Source organism: Protopterus annectens, chromosome 3.part0 (genome assembly GCF_019279795.1).
Source record: "Protopterus annectens isolate FY-2018-M chromosome 3.part0, PAN1.0, whole genome shotgun sequence".
NCBI lineage: Eukaryota > Metazoa > Chordata > Ceratodontiformes > Protopteridae > Protopterus > Protopterus annectens.
The window spans coordinates 620,608,005-620,632,263 of record NC_056731.1 but is presented as its reverse complement, the minus strand read 5'-3'; the positions used below and the strand labels follow the sequence as shown (position 1 = coordinate 620,632,263).

The window sequence follows — 24,259 nt, the reverse complement described above, 5'->3', positions numbered from 1 at the left end:
GAGTCCCTTTTCAGTGAAGTCCAAGGAAAAGAAAAATGTACAATAACATGCAATGCAATACAGATGTAGATACAATCCTTTGCATACATGGCTTCATTGATAAGTACTAGGCTAGCTGCCCTTGTGGACCATTTTAAGCATAGTCAATGTCAGTTTTAAAGCTGACAATCAAATCCTGTATCTTGTGACCGTGAGGTAAACACCTTAAGCATTATTCCAACCCCCAACCTCCAGAACTTTAAGTCATGTTCAGCATGACGCAAGAATCAAACGCCATGATAATCCACCTAAGTATTTTCTGGGCTGGAGAATATTCTGATCACAGCACAAACAAGTCACAATATACTACAGCAACAAAGGATTATACGGAACAATATACAATTCAGTAACAGTACAGTAAACAATAATAAAGTGAGTAATTAGATGTATCAATTAGATATTTTCTTTGCAAAAAGAAGCAATGGAGTTGAGGTTAGTGGAATGTTATCATCGGGTAGTATACAACTGAGACTATAATGAGATAATTTTTGTTATAATTTACAACTATGTAATAATATGTATTAGGTTCTTATTGGACATAGTCCCCAGATGACAAAGCCCAATTCATCTACAAGCACAAATGCACAGAACATGAAACACACTGAAATGGTGACTACATTAAAACACAAGTTGTGAAGTTTCTTGGCTATATATGTATGTTATACACTTTGTTATCTAAAGAATCAGTGTTACTAGCCACTGAAAGCTGTTATGGGAAGCTGTGGTCTTAACTTTGAAGAAATTTTGAAGAAAAAACAACTGAGAAGGCTATTAAACTAAAAAGGCTGGTAAAGCTTTGTTAAGGTTAAATTACTTGTACCTGGCTTCTGATTACAGATTCCACCTAAAACCCTCAATAAGTTTATAAAATTATTTTGGGCCACTTAAATAAAAACAATACGTTTTCTTGGTTTTGATAGTCCTTAAATAAAAAGTAGCTTTAACACTGTTTCAAAATAAGAAGAGTGCAAATTTGTGCAAAGTGCTAGAAACCTGCTTAGTTGGCAACATCTACAAGGTACCAAAAAAGAGAGATGACAGCGAAAATCCAAACTGGTAACCACAACAATCACTGTGGAAGTGATTTGAATTCTATCTAGTCTAAGCTTAATATTATTAACATTTTTTATTGGCCTCTAGTGGATAACAGCGCCATTTCTTTCCAGCACCCATATGGTTCCTAATTTACACAGTGTATGTGTTAGCGGCTTGATATTATGATATGATAGTGTTAGTGAATACTACTAGTCTCTGAATCTATCTTAAATTATCTACTGCGTTGATAGCATTGAAATCAACTACTGACACCCAGTCTTTTTGATACTGCTCTTGAACTTAACCCTCCTTTGCTGGCTTGTGTCCTACATATCACAATCTCAGGTTAATGCATTTGTATTTCATGTTGTTAGATAACATAATTACATTAAGGCAATAGACTATGTCATGGTTCATTATCTCCAATCCTGCTGTTTTAATGCGAGTGGTCACATGTACTGTATCCTGTTGGATTATTGCTTATTTGATTATTTTTGCTGTAACTGCATAGTCTAGGTATTCCTGCTACGAAGCTTATTGCCTACAGGATCAAATAGCTTAATAGAGTAAATCATCTGCTCACTTATTATGCACCTAAACAGACTTCAGTGTAAATAATTGTATCTGATTGTATGTTGCTGCTCTGTATGAATCTTTCTCCTGTGTGCCTGCTCTACACTGTTTAACTTTTCTTATTCATAATAAGTCACTGACGGGCTTTTTTAAGATGATGCATACTAAAAATATGCGACACATTAATGTGAATAAGAAGCGTGAGCTAGGAGTTGTTAGTCTAATGGAGAGTTTGAGAGGTAGTTTGTTCATCTTTTTCAACAAACTAAGAATATGTTATTCCATGGTAGAAAGTTTCTGGGTTATTTCCTTAGGTAATTTTATTATTTGTTTCAAAAATTTTGTCCATCGCTGAAGATTTCATATTGTTATATATAAAGTATATAATAAGTTCTGTACATAAATGTGATTTCATTATACACGTGTCATTTTTCTCTTATGTAAATGTCTGATTTTAAATGAATATCTATTAATATTAAAGGACTAGCCGTGGTGGTGCAGCAGTAGCATTGTTGCCTCACAGCAAGAGGTTCTGCTGTTCGATTCTCGGCTGGAGTGTGGGGAGTGCCTTCTGTGTGGAGTCTGCATGTCCTCCCCACGGTTGGGTGGCGTTCTAAAACATGCGTAAATGGACGTGCCTTCGTTGAAGGTTGGACATCGAGCTGGCACCTCGGCATTCATGAAAATCTTCTGCCAATCATTAGCGACCCCTAACCAGGAAAAGCCGAAAGACAAACAACATCTATTAATATTAAAGGACTGACTAAGCCAGTAAAGAGGGGAAGTCTGTTCAAATACTTGCAATTATATAAAGCTCAAATATTATTTCTACAGGAAACACATTTACTTAATAAAGATGTAAATAAATTTTCATTAAAGAATTATTTGGTTTTAGGAGGTGCTGGCTTTCAAGGTAAAACAAGAATTTTATGGAAGAACTCGCAAGTAATGCCGAAAGTAAAATATACCTATGTTGATAAAAATGGTATGTTAAGCATTGTTATAACTGAGTGGGACAGAAGAGTGTACACATTCTTATTGGATTCCAGGAGTTGGACCTAAAGATGCAAAAAATTATTTAAGACACTATAGCCTATTACATGGAAAGGAAAGTCATAATGGCTAGCGATTTCAATTGTATTTTATCAGATAAAAACTCCATTGCAGATAGAAAGCTAAGAATCATATCTTCAGCCAAACACTTAATGAACTTTGTAAATCTAATAAGTTTAAACAATATATATGAGCTAAAGAAAACAAACTCACTTTAATTTACACATTATTCATACAGATATGGAACACAAACAAATACTGATAAAATTTTGTTTGAAACAATCTATCACATTTTAGATAAATTTCAATAGTTTCAGGTATATTACTAGACCATAATGCTATAATATTGAATATTATTTAAAAAACTGACAATTTAATACATCACAGGGGATTACCAGTGTACATTATTAAAATAAAAGGATTTAAGGATTGCCATGATAAAGAGATCAAAAATGTCCTACAAATAAACATGAATGAAGTATCTGACATTGTCCTGTGGGATTCACTAAAGGCTTACTTAAATAGAAGAGTTACAAGCTGGTATATTAATAAAACAAGGGAATGGGGCAAATCACTGAATACACTACATACCAAAATAGATGCACTAAAGTTAAATCTAAAAATTAAATGACACTAACAATCAGTCTGAACTTAAAAACTTAAAATACAAAATATGTTGAAATTCTAAATCATAAAGTTAAAATAAACCTGGAAAATATAAATTAAATCATGCTAAAGAAAATATAACACATACAAATAAAAAAAAGAAGAACTGATATTAAAGGTATTATTGATGGTTTTAACAAATTTTATGAAAATGTAAATACTAATACAAATAACCTAGATATTGATGATATAATTGAAAATTTTCTAAAGAAAAATATAAATAATAAAATAACAATTGGAACAAATAAAAACTTGATAGACAATTCACTTTAACAGAAATAAAAAATCAAATAAAAAGTTAAAAAATAATAATGCACAGGGCTTAGATGGTCTTATACCAGAACTATATAAATAGTACCAGATGATGCAGTTAAAATATTAGATAAGGTCTACAGAGAAATAAAAACAACTGCTGAAGTCCCCCCACCATGGAAATATTCCCTTATATCACCTATTTTAAAACAAGATAAGGATCCTCCAAAGTGTTCATCATACAGACCCATTTCACTTATAAGATGTCCATGTCCATTTTAGTTAACAGAATTAATCTACTTATACCTAAACTAATTAACAATGACCAAACTGGGTTTATTTTAAATAGTCAAGTATAGGATGACTTAATAAGAATACATACATTAATAAACTATGCAAATAAAAATAAAAAAGATCTTTCGATCATTACTCTAGATTTAGATAAGGCTTTTGACTCGGTAAATTGGCCGTACTTGTTTAAAACAGCTGCAGTGTATAATTTCTCACCTGAGCTAACTGCATTAATTTCTACATTAAACAATAACTCTTGTGCTTATATTAAAATAGATTCCTTTTTTTCTAATTCAAAAATGGCATAAAACAAGGTGGTCCATTATCATCTTTACCTTTTGCATTAGGTGTAGAACCCTTTGCTAATAGTATTAGATCCAATAAGAATGTTAATGGTATCAAAAGAAAATATTTCAGAGTAAAGATTCAACTCTTTGCTGATTATATTTTACTAATAATAGGAAATATAGAAAATTCATTAGAATGTATAATTAGTTCTCTGAGTCAGTTTGAAGAAATCTCTAACTTAAGATTTAATAATAACAGCAAGTACATCAATAATTAAAAATATTAAAAACATTCATACAAAAATAATCTAACTTCAATTGGAATAGAAATCAAGTGAAATAACTTGGTATAACCATTATGTCTAATAGTAAAAAAATGATACAAACTTTCAAGAGGCTGTTGATAAAATTTTAAGTTTAGTCAAAACCTGGAACAAATTCTTCTTTACCATGGCAGAACAATTTATTTATTTATTTAACATTTGTTTACCAGGAAAGTCCAACTGGTACAGAGCCTACATTTAATGGAGGCCCAGGGAGAAATTATCAAGATGCCTGTCTTTGGAATGTGGGAGGAAACAGGAGCACCTGGAGGAAGCCCATGCAAATACAGGGAGGTTATGCAGACTCCACACAGAAGGCATCCAAGCCAAGAATAGAACTGGAGAACCTCTTTCTGTGAGGCAACAATACTAACCGCTGCACCACTGTGCCATTAATGCTATGATTATTGCTTATTAAGATGACAATTCTCCCTTCTAAAATATTGTTTGCCTTACGATCTTTAGTACTATCTCCATCAAAAAAATTGACGAAGAAGATAAATAATATTCTACTTAAATTGTACTTAAACTTTTTTGGCATCCTAATAAACCAAGAGTTTCCTTTGACTGGCATGGAAAAGGTTGGGATAATGATGGAATAGGATTTCCTGATATTCAATTGTACATGACTTCAGCAACAGTATATGATAAATTCATCTTAGTATTCAAAATGGAAACAAAAACATCAAGAAATACTATTAGTAAATAATAAATATATCACAACCAGTCATAAACAAATAGCCCCTTACAGTTTTAACTGGTTATTAAAATATTTTTGCGTAAATGGAATTACACACTCTTCTCAAAATCTCTATTTAAATAGCATAATATCTTCTTTCTAAAAGTTTACATATTATAACCATTGTATTAAAGGCTTAATATTTTCTATGTTTCCAATTGCATAAAGAATGACTGCTTTGAAACTCATAACTTAAACAAAATGCTAGTATTGAAAAAAAAAAGTAACTATTTATTGGCATCAATTCTTAAATGGTACTGATATGTGTGTGTGTGTGTATATATATATATATATATATATATATATATATATATATATATATATATATACACACACACACACACACACACACACACATACATATTGTTGAAAATTAAAGGTCCAAATACAATCAAGATTCTGAGAATTGCTTAATTTTTCAAATATTTAGAGACTTTGTGAACACAGAGATAAATAAGATATTTAACCTAGATAAGAGATTGTTACCCAAATTATTGGAATTCTTAATATATTCTTAATAAATATCAATAACAATGCAATGAAAAATAAATATTTGTCAAAAATGTATACAATTCTTAAGTTAGATTTTACATATTTAGACTATTCTTATTGGCATTATTCCTCAAAAATGAATAATGAAGACTTCTCTGAAGAATACAAGAAAATAATATTAAAATCTACAGATAAAACCACAACTTCATTATATTGGAAAATTTTCACTTGGAAATTCTTACACAAAGCTTTTGTTACTCCTAGCAAAATTACAATTATGAATAAATCAAACAGAATTAAATGCTGAAGATGTGATTCTGAAATAATAGATGACTGGATGGGTGTGGTATATGAATATGAAGTCTTCTCCCCTTTTTAGAAAGAAATTAATAACTTCATTCAAACTCTATTGTCAGATAGAGGCAATATTTCTAAATCTTTAGTTTGATTTAATGCTCCGATCCCTGAGATAATTCCAAAAACCCAAGTGCCCCTTCTTTGGTCTATTCTTGCTATAGTCAGAAAAGTAATTACTAAAAATTGTAAAAGTAAAGATCCCCCTCTAGTCTTGAATTTATTAGTATGGTAAAAATTGTTTGCAGTAGTGAATTGCATATTATAAAAATCAGAACTTCTAATATTATAATCATCTAAATCTTGCCATAAACTTAAAGACTTGCTTCAAAAATATTAATTGTTGTTGATATGTATATCTTTGATGCATTGATCAACTATGGAGCTATGTAAATAGTTATTTGCTTGTTTTATAACTGATTTGTTAATCTATTGTTTTAAAACCAAATAAAAAAAAAATAAAATAAACTCCATAACACAAGAAATGGAAACTTCTGTCATCTAAAACTGGATGCACAGAGACAGGTTAGGTATTCATTTTACTTTGTGACTATCATCCTCACCCCTACAGGCAAAATGTAGTCTCCTAACCCCCCCATACATACACACTCACAAACACACACACACACACATGCAAGCACTTTTTAACAGCATGAATATTGTTTTTTAAAATTATCTAATCCTACCAGACCATAAAAATACAGTCTTGTTCATTTTAAACACAATCAGGTGCCAATACCTCTAGCTATCTCAAACAGCTCCCCTTTTCCCACTCTCTCAAAAATGTATAATAATGCTGTATAAATCTGCTGTCCATTTTTTCATCTTCTTTTGTCAAACAGATAAAAAGCATATAGCCTAGAGGACACATATTTTGCCAATATCATATGAAAATGCTGCCTACAGAATGTGTCATCTATAGCCTAATATCCATGACAGAACAGATTCCCAATCAGGATGCATCAGAAATGAACCAATCAAGAGTTACTATTTCTGTGTGTGTGTGTATACATATATATATATATATATATATATATATATATATATATATATATATATATATATCCCTCATAAATGATAATAGTTCTATTACATCACCTTATCCAACAACTGTGATACCCTACAGTGAAGGCAACACATTCTATCATACTTGAATGAGTAGTGTAAACAACATTCTAGAAAATACATAAGTCAGATGTGTGGCTGCTACTAAAGTAGGTAATAATGTGAGATTTAAAAATTTTCTCAATTAACAAAGTAATTTGACATCAGCTAGTATGACAAGAAGGCAATTTCCCACAACTGTGGGGCTTTACCAGGCAAGTCATAAACTAGTGTTATTTTCCTCTCAAAAACAAATTAAAATGCTGCTTAACTGATAAAAGTAATGAATTTATCTGGCATTTGTCTGCTCTGAATTTTGTACCACAACACCAGCATATGCCAGATGAGTCTCTGAATGCCAACCTTTTATTCCTTTTTTTAATCTCTTTCTACTCCCCTCTGTAAGTGAAATTGCATATCAGAGTATGAAAAGCACTTGTGGACAACTGTGATGAAACCTTAGCACTAACAATTAATGTAATCTAGTGCACTCCTGCTTGGAAAGCATCTGCCTACAACTCACTTCCTGCCTGTCAAAATAGCCGTCTTACAACAAAGCTTAGTAATTTGGCACAAATATTTAGTACGTTTTTCTGTTTGCTTAAGAACTGCTTAGAAATTCACTATTTTGCAATAGTTCTATGTTGGTATGTTAAAAAATGAAAAACAAGCATCTCTTAAGTACATTGTAAGAAACAGAACACTAGTAAAACAAGGCATCCTTCTATAATTAGGCATTGTTACCTTTGTAAGCTTAGAATGCATTTCACTCAAACCATCTGCATGTATATTTGACATTTTTATACAGAACAAAAATAATGTCAAATAAAGAAATGTTTTACAACTCACAAAGTATTTGCTAAACCAAACAATGTCCCAGTTTATTATCATGGGTAAATGAAATGGTGTGTGTTTCAGACACTAATGCTGTGTTAGGTCATTAAATATGTCAGCACAGTCAAAACGTAGAGGATTTAATTCTCAGCTTTGAGGGGAAAACTGGCTAGACTTAAATGGCCTGCAAGGTCAGATAGCCTAGTAATTACTTATGCATCTATGAACCAAAACAAAGTTGAGATCCCAAGGAAAAATCAACTGTTTTCTAGAAGGCTTGATATGCAATACCCCTTTCAAAAACATTGACTGCATTGAAACAGGTGGAACCGGTGGGCAGACATGCTGAAATGGCTGATAATTATTCCTTGACAGAGAAGTAAGAAGAGGCCAGAGGACAGCAACTCATACAAATAGTACAGAACCAGAGAAACACTAGCCTTGAATGGGTCCTAGCTCTTGTCTTGGCACCAACTACAAAATATTTTTAATTTCTTAATATATGATTTTCTAGTAGCAGGTTTTCTTGATTCCTTTAGCACCTGTGCACAACCTCAAAAAAAATAGATGGCTAGCTTACCTCTCAACTTCTTAGAGCAAAAAATCTGGACAAACCCAAAAATGATGGGGGGGGGGCAGATTTTAAATACTGCTCTTACAAACTTAGAAAGATAATATAATAATAGATTTTGCATTAGCATGGATTTTTCTGAAGGGTGTGGAGTTTTAAACTCAAATGTTTGTCATTATTTAATGACTTCAATCCTCAACTATTTGTCAGGAAATACAGATATTAGGAGGAGCACACCAAAAATATGAGGCAAAAATCTGGACATTCTGAGAAAATCTGTACAGTTGAGAGGTAAAGAGCATTAAACCTCTGCCATCCAAGCTGTTAGTTGCAGTTGTCTGAGGTGGGATATATCAAGCACCTCTCATCCTATGTGAGAAGGTCCAGTTTGTGAGTAAGCTTGTGGTGATTGCCCCTGGGCATTTCCAATAGAAAGGAGAACCAGTGTAGCCTAGGCCAGAAGGGAGTCACCACAATGATTAGTGCAGGGTCATTCTAAATCTTCAAATAATATCTTCTGAATATGGATGGAAAGGGTGGAAAAGTATGCAGAAACATTCCTATCCAAGGAAAACTAAAGCCATCTCTTTTCCAGGCCATCTTGCATGGAGACCTAGAGCAAAATTTGCCAATTGTTCCAGCTGGAAACAAACAGATCTATCAGAGGAGCTCCCCAGAGCTCAATCAATTTCTGGAATACTCACAGATTTAATTGCCATTCATGAGAATTTGTCCTGGTACTGCACAGCTTGCCAGTCACACAATTTTGCTCTGATGGAATTTGAGATTGGGCTAAAAAGCCATGCCACAGGCTACCACTGCTAGTCTGCACAGATAATAAGTTGTGGTTCCCCCAGACCTGTTTATGTACCACATTGCTGTGGTGTTGTCTGTAAACACTTTTAATGTTCCAGGAAACCATTGATGACTGACAGTGGTTACAGCATTTATGAGAGCTAATATCTTTGTGTTTTGGTCTGTCATTTCTGTTCTAAAGATCCTACATTTTTATCCATATAGACACTGCTTTTCAAGAAAACTCTGAGGTGTCTACAGTTGCAGACTATTCTGGAACTGGATGGGAAAAGGAATATTTGGTCTATCTACAAAAGGAGCTCCCTTCTCACAAATCCCCATAACTGGACTCTGGAATATCAGGGGATGTTGGTGTTGGGACCTTACTAATTCTACATTCCACTGAATTGTTCTGATATGGACTCCTACTAGAGGAATCATGAGAATCATTGATGAAATGTACCCTGTGAAATGTTCTTTCTGAGGCCTTGGTTTGAGTGTAAAAACTCAGGAATACATTTGAATAAAGATCTACTTTTTCTTGTGGAAGAAAAGCCCTTTGAACTAAGATATCTAGTAGACACCCCAGGAATACAATACTGTGAGAAGGAGTTAAACAAAACTTTTTGTTGTTCTCCTGGGATCACAGTCAATTCATGGGGATCTTTAACCCAAGTGAGAGATTCTTAACAGTTTAAAAAAAGACCGTGCAAAGATAAGCAAGTTATCAAAATAATGAAAAATGTGAATACTTACAGTCTGTAGAAGGATATCACAGCAGCTAGACACTTTTGGTGCTGCAAATATCTCATAGGGTAATGCAGAGAACTGACAACATGATCAAGGCACAGAAAACCTTATGAAATTATTGAAATCTGGTGTTATAGGAATGAGATGATTAGCATCTTTCAAATCTAAGTCAATAAAAAATTTAAATGGGGAATGAGAGATGTGAAGATATGTGAAGGCTGCCAGCCTAGCTAGATAGGATTTTTTAGACAATTCTGGTATTTGTAAATATTAATGTAAGACACATGCTTGTTCTCTTTTGATCTTACACCTGGTCAGGAAGCTACAGCAATAAAATACATTATACATGCAAATTCTAGCAATTTAACTCTAGTCTCAAAACAAAAGCAAGAATTCCAGATATCCCGGCTCCGGGTTTTGTGATCAAACAGTTTTACAATGCTTGACTTATCAAGCTTTCCTATAGCAGAGTGCAATGTGGTTACATTTTTGAAGTTCAACATTTAACAAAGAGAACAAGCATGTGCCTTACATTAATATTTACACATGACAGAATTATCTACAAAATCCTATCTAGCTAGGCTGGCAGCCTTCACATAGCTTCACATATCTCCCGCCCCCCCGGAGAACTCAAGCTATTTTTTCAAGTGACCCTTAAGAAACATTGCTTGAGAGGGCTAGGTCTGTCTGAGTATAGCTTACCCCATTTTCTGTCTTGGGAGCCCATCTGCATTGGCATTGCTAATCTCACTGCGGTGCTGCACTGACATGTCGTATTGCAACCCTAGGCTCCATCTTAGCAACTTGGCATTTTGCTGGCTGGCTCTGTGTAACCAGGTTAGGCATTTGTGGTCTGTAATTACAGCGGATTTTCCTCCATACAGATAAAGATGAAGTTTCTGCAGTGTGCACACTATTGCTAAACCTTCCATTTCTACATCTGCATAGGATTCTTCCCTGGGTTGGAGCCTACAACTGAGATAAACCACTGGGTGCTCTTCTGCCTCTCAAGAAATCTGTATAGGTACAGCCCCCAACCCATGGTTCGAAGCATCCGCCTGCCCAACAAATGATTTGCTGTAATCTGGACTGGCTAAAACAGGGAGTCCTCCCAAAGCTTCCTTAAGCTCCTAGAATGCCTGCTCACATGCTAGGGTCCACATTACTTTATCTAGCCTGTTCTTCCTTGTCAGGTCTGACAGGGGTGCAGCTATGGTACTAAAACTGAGGGCGAATTTTCTGTAGTACCCTGCTGTCCCTAAGAATGCCCTCACCTGCTTTTTAGTAACAGGTGCAGGCCATGCCTGAATGGCTTTCATTTGGCAGGTTCTGGCCTGATCTTACCACTCCCCACTCTATGCCTCAGGTAGGAGACCTCTGCCATACCCGCCTGACATTTGTTGGGCTTAATGGTCAACCCTGCCCTCTGCAGTCTGCTCAGCATCTCCCTGACATGATGAAGGTATTCTTGCTAGGAATGACTGTAGACAGCAATATCATCTAGGTAAGCAAGGGCAAACCTGCTCCTGCTAGGATATGATATACCAACCTCTGGAAAGTCAATAGGGCATTTTTCATCCCAAAGGGCATCTTTGTGAACTCATACAAGTGAAAAGGAGTCACAAAGGCTGACCTCTTAACACTGGAGTCAAGAGCACCTGCCAATAACCCTTGTAAGATCAATGGTGATAAGTTACTTAGCCCCACCCAGCTGCTCTAGGGCCTCATCTGTCCTAGGCATGGGGTAAGCATATGACTCTCTGTGACTACTTAATTTCCTGTAGTCCACAGAGAACCCGGTGCTGCCATCCTTCTTTGGCACCAGCACCATTGGGGAGGCCCAGGGGCTATTGGACACTTGAATTAGCCCTATTTCCAACATCTTCTGCATCTCCTCCCTCAGAGTTTGACTCTCTCAGGCACCCTATAAGGGGCCTGCCTAATAGCCCTTTGGGGTCCTGTATCCACCTGGTGCTGCACCAGGTGGGTGCACCCTGGTTTCCCAGTGAACATGTCCCCAAAATCCTGTAACACTGCTTGGATTTCTTGAACTTGGGTAGGAGATAGCTGCTGGGACATTGCTACACGTTCCACTGAGGTGTCAGTCTGAGCCTCACTGAGGAGATCAGTCACCATATCTCCATCAGACTCCTCCTGCAATCCACTGCAAATGCTCAGCACAAGGGCCTCCTATCATGGTAAAGTTTCATCATGTTAACATGGTACAATTTGTGCCCCTGCCTTCTGCCTAGTAGTTCTACCATGTAGTTAACATCACTTAACTTCCTTACCACCTTGTAGGTTCCCTCCCAAGATGCTTGCAGCTTGTTGTGTCTGACAAGAATGAGAACCATTACCTGCTGCCCTACAGCATACTCTCTAGCTTAAACATTCCTGTCATACCATACCTTTTTCTGTTGTTGGGCTTCTGTCAGGTTCTCCTGGGCCAAGCCCATGAGTTCCCTGAACCTTGTCCTGAGGTTTAGGACATATGCCACAACAGAGTCCTTGTGAGATTCACACTCACCTTCTCACTCATCTTGAATTAAATCTAGAGGTCCACTCACACTATGCCCATACAACAACTCAAAGGGTGAAAAATCTGTGGATTCCTGGGGAACCTCTCTGTAAGCAAATATTTGTTCCACTCCCTCGGAAACTGGTCTGTAAAGGCCCGTAGCATGTACTTGATTGTAGAGTTTAACCTCTCAACCAGACCATTAGTCTAGGGATGGTAGGGGGTGGTCTTCAGGTGCTTCACGCCACAGTATTTACTCAGACAAGCCAGCAGGTCTGACATGAAATTGGCACCTCTGTCAGTCAGAATTTCTTTGGGAAACCTACCCTGCTGAAATTCTCTAACAAAGCATTTGCCACCTTTTCTGCCTCAATGGAGGACAAAGCCACTGCCTCAGGGTATCTTGTAGCATAATCTACTACCACTAGGATATACGTTTTCCCTGTGGAACTTGGGATACTCAGGGCCCCACAATATCCATAGCTACCCTCTGAAATGGCTCCTCAATCACAGGCAAAGGCATTAAAAGAGCTCTCACCTTATCTCCTGCCTTGCCTACCTTTTGGTACTGCTCACAGGTCCTGCAGTACTCTGTTACATCTCTGGAAATTCCAGGCCAACAGAAGTTCTGCATAATACATCTCTTTGCATGTTTTATGCCCATATGACCTGAAAAGGGAATATCATGGGATACGGCTAGAAGCGACGGCCCTAAGCACTACCAACTGCTTACAAGCTCACCTTCTAGACCTCCCTCAGTGATCCACTCTCTATACAGTAACCCTTTGTTCCAGTATACAGATACCCCCTTCCCTTGAGAATCAGATGCCTCCCTAGCTACCTGTCTCAGGCCTTGCAAAGTAGGGTCTGAGAACTGAGCCTGTCTCAACTCTGTGAGAGTAACGAACAGGTTAAAATGGATTTCAGTGATTTTTTTTCTGAAAATGTTAAATAAATATTCTGCATTTCAGTTTGTAGAGTGCACTTGGCAAAGACATATAGCTTGGCATTCATTGTTATTAGGAGTCAGAAGTAAATAGAAGTTATGTACTTACCATAACGTTCCATGTGGAGTGTTCATCTCGCCTTTGTTCTTACACATGGGTTCGGAGCCGATCCTCGGCTCCGTGCCGGCCTCTTGCAAGCTCTGCATCGAGAAGAAGCTCGAGACAATCTAATACCCACAATCCCCCTCTGCCTTTACCTCAGATCTAGTTTGCAAGCAAACCAATCTACATAACAGTACATTCATGCCATACATCTATACATACATAACAGACACATATAAGTATATGTATACCAACTATGTACAGAGAATAAAGACAGTAGTAAAAATGCTTCTGGCCAGGCATCAAAGAACGTTCCTCCTAAGGGTGGGAGGGTGGGACTGTAAGAACAAAGATGAACACTCCACATGGAACGTTATGGTAAGTACATAACTTTTATATGTGATAGTGTTCAATCTCGCCGTTTGTTCTTACACATGGGTAGCGTCCCTAGCTCCTAAATCCTGAGGAACTCACGGGAGGATGTTCTTGAGCACAGTGGAACCAAAGGTTGCTCTGTCCCTAGAAACCTTATCTACTTTATAATGAGAAATAAATGTATGTGGCTTAGACCAGGTAGCAGCCGCACAAATAGCATCCAGAGGTAGGCGAGCTGCATGAGCCAAAGGCGTAGATATTGATCTTGTAGAATGTCCCTTGGGTTTGTTTAGAAGGTTGATTTGCAGAATCGTATACATAGATTATACAATCAGATAACCACTTTGAAAGAGTTCTTTTGGTAACTGCAAGTCCTTTCCTGCTATCAGCAAAAGCCACAAAGAGTTGATCTGTTTTCCTGTGATCTTTTGTTCTATCCAAATAAAACCTTAGCTGTCTGTGAACATCCAATTTGTGCAACATATACTCCATTTTGTTGGAGTGGTTTTGAAGAAAGTGGGTAATTCAATGGACTGATTAATGTTGTTAATAGAACACACTTTAGGGAGGAAGGATGAATTAGAGAAACTCTGTCAGAGTGAAAGATTAGATAAGGGTGCTTGATGGAGAGAGCCTGAAGTTCAGACACTCGTCTAGCAGAAGTAATGGCTACCAGAAAGAGAGTTTTCCAGGACAAAAATTTTAATGGGCAAGAAGAGGCAGGTTCAAGGGGCAACATTAATTTAGATAGTAACAAGTTTAGACTCCAAGGTGACGTAGGAGATCTGACCGGAGGTCTAATATGAAAAACTCCTTTTAAGAAGGCTTTACAAAGTCTGTGAGCCATGATAGGAGCTCCACACTCTTCCACATGGAAATTGAAATGGCAGCCAATTGAACTCTTAGAGTAGCAGGAGAAGCACCCTGATGAAATAAGTCTGTCAAGAACTCTAAAATCTTATTCAAAGGAGCTGTAAAGGGATCAACGTGGTGTGTATTGCCCAGAATACAAACCGTTTCCATTTGCTAGTATATGTTTTAGTAGTGGAAGCCTTTATGAAGCCACTAATATATTCTGAACTGCTGGTGACAAGAGATCAGACCTGGCTAAGTTGGGAATTGGAGCAGCCAAGCTGCTAGATGGAGTGACAGGAGCGGGATGGGGAACCCTGGCAGTGAGTCAACAGATCCGGCTCTGGGTCCAGAATCCAGGGTCCCGAATGCAGTGAGTTTTCAGGAGGGAAACCAAATTTGACGAGGCCAGAATGGAGCAATGAGAATTATCGTCCTGTGAAGGTTCCTGGCTTTCTGGAGAAATTTGTATCAGAGGAAATGGAGGAAATGCGTACAGGAGTCCGGGGCCAATCGTAAACCAGTGCGTCCTGGGGACTTCCCTGGAGGGGTAATAGGGCAAAGTAGCTCCTGCATTTGGCGTTCATTGGAGACGCAAACAGGTGCAGGAAGGCTGGCCCCATGTGCGAAAAATCCTTTTCGCCACTGACTGTTTCAGAGACCACTCGTGGTAGCAGAATTGCTCTGCTCAGCTTGTCGGCTATGACGTTGGATGACCCGGGATGTGCGTTGCTATTAGAAAGCGACCGTGGACTCTGCCCACTGCCAAATTCTCATGGCCTCTCTGCATAGTTGACAGGACCTGGTTCCCCTTGTTTGTTTATGTACCAGACTACCGACATGTTGTCCGTCTGAACTGCAATAGTCCCTAGAGGAAGAAGGGGAGCAAAGTGTTGCAACGCTAGAAACACTGCCCTCAACTCTAGTACATTGATGTGCAGATTGTACTCCAAATTGGTCCATTAAGCCTTGGACTGTCTGTCCCTGAAAGATGCCCCCACCCTATCAGGGAAGCGTCCGTGGTCACCGTAACTGTAGTGGGTAGCACAAACGGCCTCCCTGGAAAGGTTGCACGTTTGGAGCCACCAGTTTAGGTCTGTTTTGCAAGTCTTTGTTATGAGAATCTCGTGTGTTAGAGGTAGCTGTTGAAATGACCATTGAGCAAACAGTAGCCATTGTAGAACTCTCATGTGCAGCCTTCCCAGGGGAATTGCAATAAGGGAGGCTGACATGAGGCCCAACACCTTCAGAACTAGTTTTGCAGGAGATTTCCTTGACAAGAGCAGAAGGCGTATGTGAGTCTGCAGCGATACTATCCTTTCTGTGGGAAGCCTCAGAATTAATTGCCGTGTGTTTAACTCTGCTCCTATGAACAAGATATTTTGTGATGGCTGAAGTAAGGATTTTCGAAATTTCAGGAGATCCCTAGGTGAACACACAGTTGAAGAACATAGTCTCTGGCCTGCAGTAGTTGGCCGGGTGGTGGCTGAAAGGAGCCAGTCGTCCAGATACGGAAACACCTGGAATCCCTGGCGTCTCAAGTGAGGCGCTACCACTGCCATGCATTTGGTGAAGACCCTGGGGCTGAGGTCAGACCAAAGGGCAGGGCTCGAAATTGAAAGTGACTGGCTCCCAGCCGGAAGCAAATGATCTCTGGATGCCCTGGCCATTTTGATGTGGTAGTATGCATCCTCTAGATCTATTGAGCACATCCACTCGTCCTTCTGTAGAAATGGAAGGATCGACTGAAGCGTGACCATTCGAACTTTTCTTTCTTGACGAAAGTATTGAGGTAACTCAGGTCTAGAATGGGCCTCCAGTCCCCTGTTTTCTTTGGAACTAAAAGAACCTTGAGTAAGTCCCGAATCCTTGCTGGTCCGCTGGGACTGGCTGGATGACTCTTTTGTCTAACAACTTTGAAATTTCTAAAGCTGCTGGCTCTCGCAGATGGGCGGTACATCTGGGAGTCTTTTCTTTGGAATGGGATAAGATAGAAAGGGTATGGTGTAACCTCTGGTAACTCGCTTTTACCCAATTGTCTGTAGTTATATCTTGCCAGGCCTGAGGGTAAAGGCTAGCGACCCGACTGCCTCCAGAGCAGGACAGTCGGGCCTCCTCTCAGGAGTGCTGGAAAGGTTTACCAGGGAGTGTATCCCTGTCACCTTGATGTTGCGGACCCCTCTGCCGCCAGGCGGCGTCTTCCACCTCTGCCCCTCCTCTGCCTCTAGAGGGGCATCACCCTGTGTGCCGGGAAAGACCCTTGATTTTGTTTCGAAACCACATTTTCCCACCGCGTTGCCCTTTGGGGTACGGTCTGGTTGGGGTGGAAAACGGACTCCGACAGCAGACAGAGTCTTTCCCTCTTGTTCACACCGGGTAAGGGTCTCCTTTACCTTGGGGCCAAAAGAGTGGCACCGTCAAATGGGGCGTTTGTAAAGGAAGACTTGAAGGCTTCCAAAGGAGCATAGGCGCATCCAGGATTGTCTGAAGAGCAATCGCTGAAGCTGCTGCCCTACTCGAACCTTCGCTGCGTGGGAAATCAGCCTCATGGACGAGTTAACAATCGATGTTAGGGTATTAAGTTGCTGTCACTTTCTCTGAGACAGCTGCATCTGTAGAACCCTGGAGGGTATCTCCCAACTCTTTGACTAGATCCCTCTGCAGGCGTGTAAAATGGGTCAAATAGTTCAGGGACCGCATGGAAAAAGCAGCTGAACTAAAAATCTTCCCATATCTATCCATCGTCGTAGAATCTTTATTAGGCGCATGGACGGACGATGAAGACTGCCACATCACCTTTTTCGTGGCTGCAGCCACCACGATAGCGTCTACTGGAACTCCTTTAGTAAGGTAGGACTTATCCTGAGGTGCTGTGATGTACTTGTTCGGATTTCTTGCAACAGGTTCCACTGTGTCAGGAGCCTCCACGCCCTTCGAGCAATAAGTTCCATTAGTTCGTCAAGGCGGAGTGACCCAGGAGGAGGAAGGGCGAGCACCAAATGCCTCCAGCAGAACTTACCCATCCTCACAAGGGTCAAGTGACTCCCAGTCACCTCTCTGCTTCAGGATCTCCAAAATGTCTGAAAAGAGACATCTTCTGAAGGTGACTTAGGGACCCTTCTGACTCATCTAAGTCAGTATCAGATGTTATGGATTCTTGTGGAGAATCCAAGTGTCTCCTCTTACACAGTCTCTTCCTAGGGACTTCCTCGTGGGAGCATCCGAAGAAGCCTCGGAGGAAGAGGGGCACCCTCCAGGGGTGGCTGAGACACTGGTGCCCGGCGCTTGGATGTGGCCGTGGGTGCAGATGAAGACAAAGGCCCTTTATGGGGAGGAGAAACTGCTTCCACTGATGTGGTTGTCTGGGTAGACAACACCTTCCTCATCAGGTCGCCCGCTCGCGGGTCCCGCATCGGAGAATCTCCGGCTCCGAAGAAATGGGAAGAATCCCGACACGGGCACCGAAGGCATCGACCCGAGGACGGAGCCGAATCGATCCGTGCCGAGGCCCCGAGGGGGAGAGTCGGAACCGACACGTCGGTTCGACTCTCGGCCCCGGAACCAAGAACAGACCGTCGGCTCCGAGACTCCGGTACCGGGTCCGGCGGAGTCGAGGTGAGGGGAACAGACCGAGAAAAGGACGGTTCTGGACCCGAGGGCTCCACAATCAGCAGATCAGCCTCTTCCGGCTCCGAAGACTGAATCGGTCTCAGAGGAGGAATGGATGGAGATACAGGAAGGCCTTCAAGTTTCGACACCAGCTGGGTGGAAACCGAAATAAGTTTAGAGAGGGCCGAATGCTCCAGCAGCTTCTGCACCACACGATCCACATCGACATCCGAAAGTTTAGAGGAGGAACGGGTCGATGGTACCGAAGTCGGAGCCGACCTCAATATGGCGAAGGAGGAGCTCCATCACCGGTTCCAAGACTCGAGGCTCAGGAACCGACACCAGTTGAACACTCGGCCCCGAAGTCTGTGGAACCGGTGATCTAACCTTTGAAGAAGAGCTCGGAGCCGATGACTTGGGCTCCGATGTCTTTGATTCCTTAGAGGACTTCGATGCCTGGTCAGAAGCATCCAAAGCCTCTTGGAAAGCTGGTTTCAACAGACCCCTGTCCATTAGTTTCCTGCGCCTATCTGTCATGACCCTCCCACTGAAAGAGTGACAAATGGAGCAATCCTCTTGTAAGTGGAGAGGGCCAAGACAGTAGACACAGGAACTATGGTTGTCAGTGACCGACATTTTTTGGCCACACTGACAACGCTTGAAACCAGACTTTGCCTGTAGGTAATAAACAAGTCTAGAAACAAAAACACAGTCAAATCCGGGTAAAATAGTCACAATCAGGTAAATGTCACAATCAGGTAAATGTCAAATCCGGTTAGTCACAATCAGGTAAATTTGACTCAATATAGCAGTATATGGTAAGGGTGTAGGCCCCGGTACAAAAATACCGATAAAAGGGTTAACGGTACCAAAGAACTACGGAACCAGAACACAATCACACCAGGTAATACTAACAATATAAAGTTAAATAAAATTCTCAGTAAAATACAACAAAAAGTTATATCTTAGCTTAGAAAACCCTCGAGCTAGCTCCCAACGATGCGAATGCAGCAGCGGCAAACTAGATCTGAGGTAAAGGCAGAGGGGGATTGTGGGTATTAGATTGTCTCGAGCTTCTTCTCGATGCAGAGCTTGCAAGAGGCCGGCACGGAGCCGAGGATCGGCTCCGAACCCATGTGTAAGAACAAACGGCGAGATTGAACACTATCACATAATAGTTTATCTTTTATAAACTATGCAGTTTGTGAAATTCTCTATCTACAAGCAGGTTAAGACAAACTCTTGTATGCAGTTGTGTCTCGTCAACAGGCCGTGCAAGATAATAGCAAGGCTGAGGAGTTATCCTTCAGGAACAGAATGTGTGAAATATGGAAAACAAACTGTCAGCAGACCAGCTTCAAAAGAAATACTTATTATTCTGGCAAATTCTCTAAACTGCTGATGCAGGCAGGAAAGACACTATAAAGACTGGGACTTTTTCTTTTGTATGGGAGACTTTGATGTTCCTATCCTTACAGATCTGATACTGTAAGCTGAAGTACGGCTTTGTTATTTGTGTATATCTTTCATTGTTAAACTAGATGTCTACTTTGCCTGCAGAGTAAATGTAACAGCTGAACTGACTCCTTGTTTTCATTGAGTAAAGGTACAGTCTACTAGTGTAGTATAACTTTAAATTTTTCAAACTCTCTCGTTGTAACCCTCCCCAGCTCCCCTTCCACAGGAAGTCTGATATCCTCTGATAGCGGTGCCTCACTGTCAGCCTGGGTACTGCTACTCACCTCTACCCTTGCAATTATTCTGTCCAAGGGAACATCAGTACTCACAAGCAGCTGTGTCTCACCTTCAGTCTCACTGCTACAGTGTAGCTTACTCCCTGAAGTAACCACCTCACGAGTCTTGGCTGCAAGTATGCGGTCTGTCTGGGTCTTCCCCAGGCTACCAGACCCACATGCTTATCTCAAAGTCTGACTGCTTGTAACTGCATTAACTCATAGTACTGTCTCATCAAAATCATTCCCTATAAGGACATCTGCAGGATGGTAGTCCAGTACCCCTGTTGTCTCAAGACAACCTACTATTGGCATTTTGTCTTTCCCACGTACTGACTCTCTCACCTTTTGTTCCCCACCTTGCCTCCATGGACATTTGTATGCTATATGGCCCCACTGGTTGCATTCAAAACATTTAACCCAAGGTCCTGGATGTGTACCTGGACTAGTGGCTTCCCCTGCTACTGGCAAATTCTGTTGGGGCAGTCTGGGCTGCCCGCCATGGGTTCCTTTAGAATCATGAGCAGTACTTGAGGTCCCTTTCCTGTGCAGGGATGCCTTTCTTGTTAGGTATAGGTCCTCCTTCTTTCCCAAGTCATCTAAAGTAGCACATTGTCTATCAGCTAACCAGATCCTCATGTCCTCAGACAAAGTGCTAAGGGCTTGTTCCCTCATGAAAACATCTGCTAATAAGACTCCTGACTGACACAGCTATAGGGTCCAGATCTCAGCCTAGTGGTCAAGCTAAAATCGCCAGCACCCTCTCTGTCCAATCAGTGCTTCGTGTCCCTGCCCAAGTACCTGACACACATACACACTTTGGGGATATGAGTTATATACAAACACATAGACACTCCTGGGAAAGACTATTATCCAACTGGTAAGTGTGACTGAACAGCAAGGCTTATTTGGGGTGGCTTGGCCAGAATCACTATATACATGCAATGTACTCTAGAGCTTAAATTATCTCTACACAAAACAGTCACAGTTGAAAGGTGTAAAAATATTTAATAATAAATAATAAGAACACAAGACAATACTTCTTACTACAGAGTGCTAGTCAAGAGTTCACAGATCACAGGAAAATGTTTGAAATAATACAGAATAGTCCTGACATCAATACAGAAAAAACAACTAGTCTAATCTTCCTATTTCCTAGCTATATCTAAGAAAAAACACAGTTCTAAAATAAACTTGCATATAGAGCACAGGAAGAGTGCAGTGATTTGGATATTCTCAAAACAAATGCAAAATGCTCTGAGTCTCTCTGTCCTTAAATTGGGTCTATATTAAAAGACGGAAGAGATGTTTCATCGAACCCCTCTTGGTCGACACACAAAGAGCGAAAGCACTAAACTGCAAACGCTCAAAACAGCAAATTCTTTCCCTGGGAAAGAAACCACGTGGCCATCCTCATGTGTTTGCCCCTTTCCTCACTGTAGTGCAATCTCGGAGTTAGTATATTTAGTTAGTGGGGTTTGGGGGGGTGGGCGAAGCCCCCCTCATTGTTATGTTTGAAAGTGTGTGTGTGTGTGTGTGTGTGTGTGTGTGTGTGTGTGTGTGTGTGTGTGTGTGTTTGTGCTAGCAATTTCTTTCCCAGGGAAAGAAATTGCTGTTTTGAGCCTTTGCGCTTTTGTGCATTTGCTCTTTATGTGTCCACCAAGAGGTGTTCGATGAAACACCTCTTTGGTCTTTTAATATAGACCCCCTTAAATTGATAACACAGTATCAATGACTCATTTCAGATTACATCATTATTTTCTGCTTCCCGGGCTAACAGAAGCTCAGAGTGCAACAGCCCTTTTGATCTTGCACCTGATCAGGAAGCTACAGCAATATAAGACATTATACATGCAAATTCTAGCAATTAACTCTAGGCTCAAAACAAAAGCAAGAATTCCTTCATCCAGACATCTCAGCTCTGGGTTTTGTGATCAAACAATTATACAATGCTTGACTTACCAGCTTTCCCGCAGCAGAATGCAATGTGATTACATTTTTGAAGCTCAACATTTAACAAAGAGGACAAGCATGTGGCTTACATTAATATTTACAAATGACAGAATTATCTACAAAATCCTATCTAGCTAGGCTGGCAGCCTTCACATATCTTCACAAGAGGAAACAGGTCTATATTATGATATTGCAAGCTCAGAAGAGCAAACGACACATAATCGACCCCATGTAAGCGAAAGCTTACAACGTCGAAACCTCAGAACAGCAATTTTTTTTTCCAAGGGGAAAAAATCGCTGTCCTGAAACAAAAAAAACCTGTGAAATATTACATAACACACTCCCCGACGTGGGGGCTGTGCCCCCCACAAACCCCCCCTACTTAAATATACCAACTCTGAGATCGGACTACAGTGCCAAAAAGGCAAAGTAGCGAAAGCGGCCAAACTAATTCTTTCCCAGGAAAGAATTTGCTGAAAAGCCACTCCGCTATTTTGCCTTTTCATGCTTTTCAGTTCGACAAAGATGCATGTGACAACGTGCGTCTGCGACAGCATAATAATGAGCCAGAGGAAACAGGTCATAAAGGGATAACATTTTTAACTTTACAACATTGATAAACTGATTTAGAAATGAAAGAATGAAGGGCTGGTCTTCATCAGGCTTCTTTCTTTGGAAACATTCTTGAATAAAAACATCCTTTCAGAGAAGCAGGGGCAGCTTATCTTCCAGGAAGCTCAAGAAACAAGAGAGAGACTGGGATTTTGGATGTAGATCCTTAAGAAGAATAACAATAACCATACAGAATATTACAGTCATAAAGTAGTTGAAAGTATTCTAAGAACTAAGCAACAGAGGGATGGAGAAAGGAGATTCTGCTAATAACAATTTGGGGTTTACAGAATATGCAAGAGGAGACTGGAATTTACTGGATAAATCTGCCAACGGAACCAAGGTATTGGGAGCAAATAATTAGAGAGAAAAAGGTAACAGAATGGGAAGAGGACAAGAATTAATTTGGATTTCAGGATAGAGATTGGCTTACCTATCAAGGATTGATATAAGAGTATAGGGAAAGAGAAAGAAATAAGAGGATACTAAGTGAAAGATTGACACTGTAAAGTTTTTATTCAAATCTAGAACAGAAGGTGCTGTTAAAAAGGGACAGTTAGTAGGCATATAACATATTGCAAGATAACTATAGGAATCAATTACAGGAGTTTACAGAATATTGGGAAGAGAGACTGTATATGCAATTCACAAAGAAACAATGGGAGTATATATATGTAGCTCCCAAGAATGTAACAAAGTCTAGAAGATTTAGGATCTTTGCTTGGAAGTGTTTGAATAGATATTTGATTACCCCAAGCAAACGCTAAATATTTTTTTTCAGGAAGATTTCAAATGTTGGATGTGTGATGGGGAAGAAAGAGATCATTGGGAACGTACTGTTTGGAAGTGTAATGAGTTGGCAGACTTTAAAAATTCCCTGCAGACTACCATATCAGAAATACTGGGTGATCAAAGTGGTGTAACTATGGAAATGATTTTTTTGAGCTGTGATACAAAATTGCAAATGGCAAGAAATAGTAAGACCTTGCTGAGTTTAATTTTGGTGGCTGCCAAAAAAGTAATTACTACAAAATATTAATCAAAATTTAAACCAACTGTACTAGAAGAAATTAATATTGTAACAGAGATAAAATAACTGGAACCCATTTGTCTGAGACTATCTGTTGCCAAATGTTAAATGGAAGGCCAGATCTGAGGATGAATTAGAGGCTGGCCAGTGTGGGAAAGGGGGAGGGAGATTCTGAGTCATTCAGACTTATTGGATAGTCTTTGTTTCAGGGAGGCTCCTCCTTTTTTTTTTTTTGGAACCCACTTGCCCCTGCTTTTCAAAAAAGTCTGCTTGCCAGCAGCTAATCGAGTCTGCTTTGTTTTGCTTTTTGTAAAATATTGCAGAGGTAGCAGTAAAACCCTTGACAAATCTGGACAAGAAGCAGAAAAAT

General features: G+C 39.8%; 1 protein-coding gene across 3 annotated transcripts in view; it reads right to left on the bottom strand.

Annotated features, from left to right (window-relative positions):
* Positions 1–24,259, bottom strand: part of BBS9 (Bardet-Biedl syndrome 9) — a 2,479,230-nt gene that overhangs the window by 1,075,204 nt on the left and 1,379,767 nt on the right. The window lies entirely within an intron of this gene.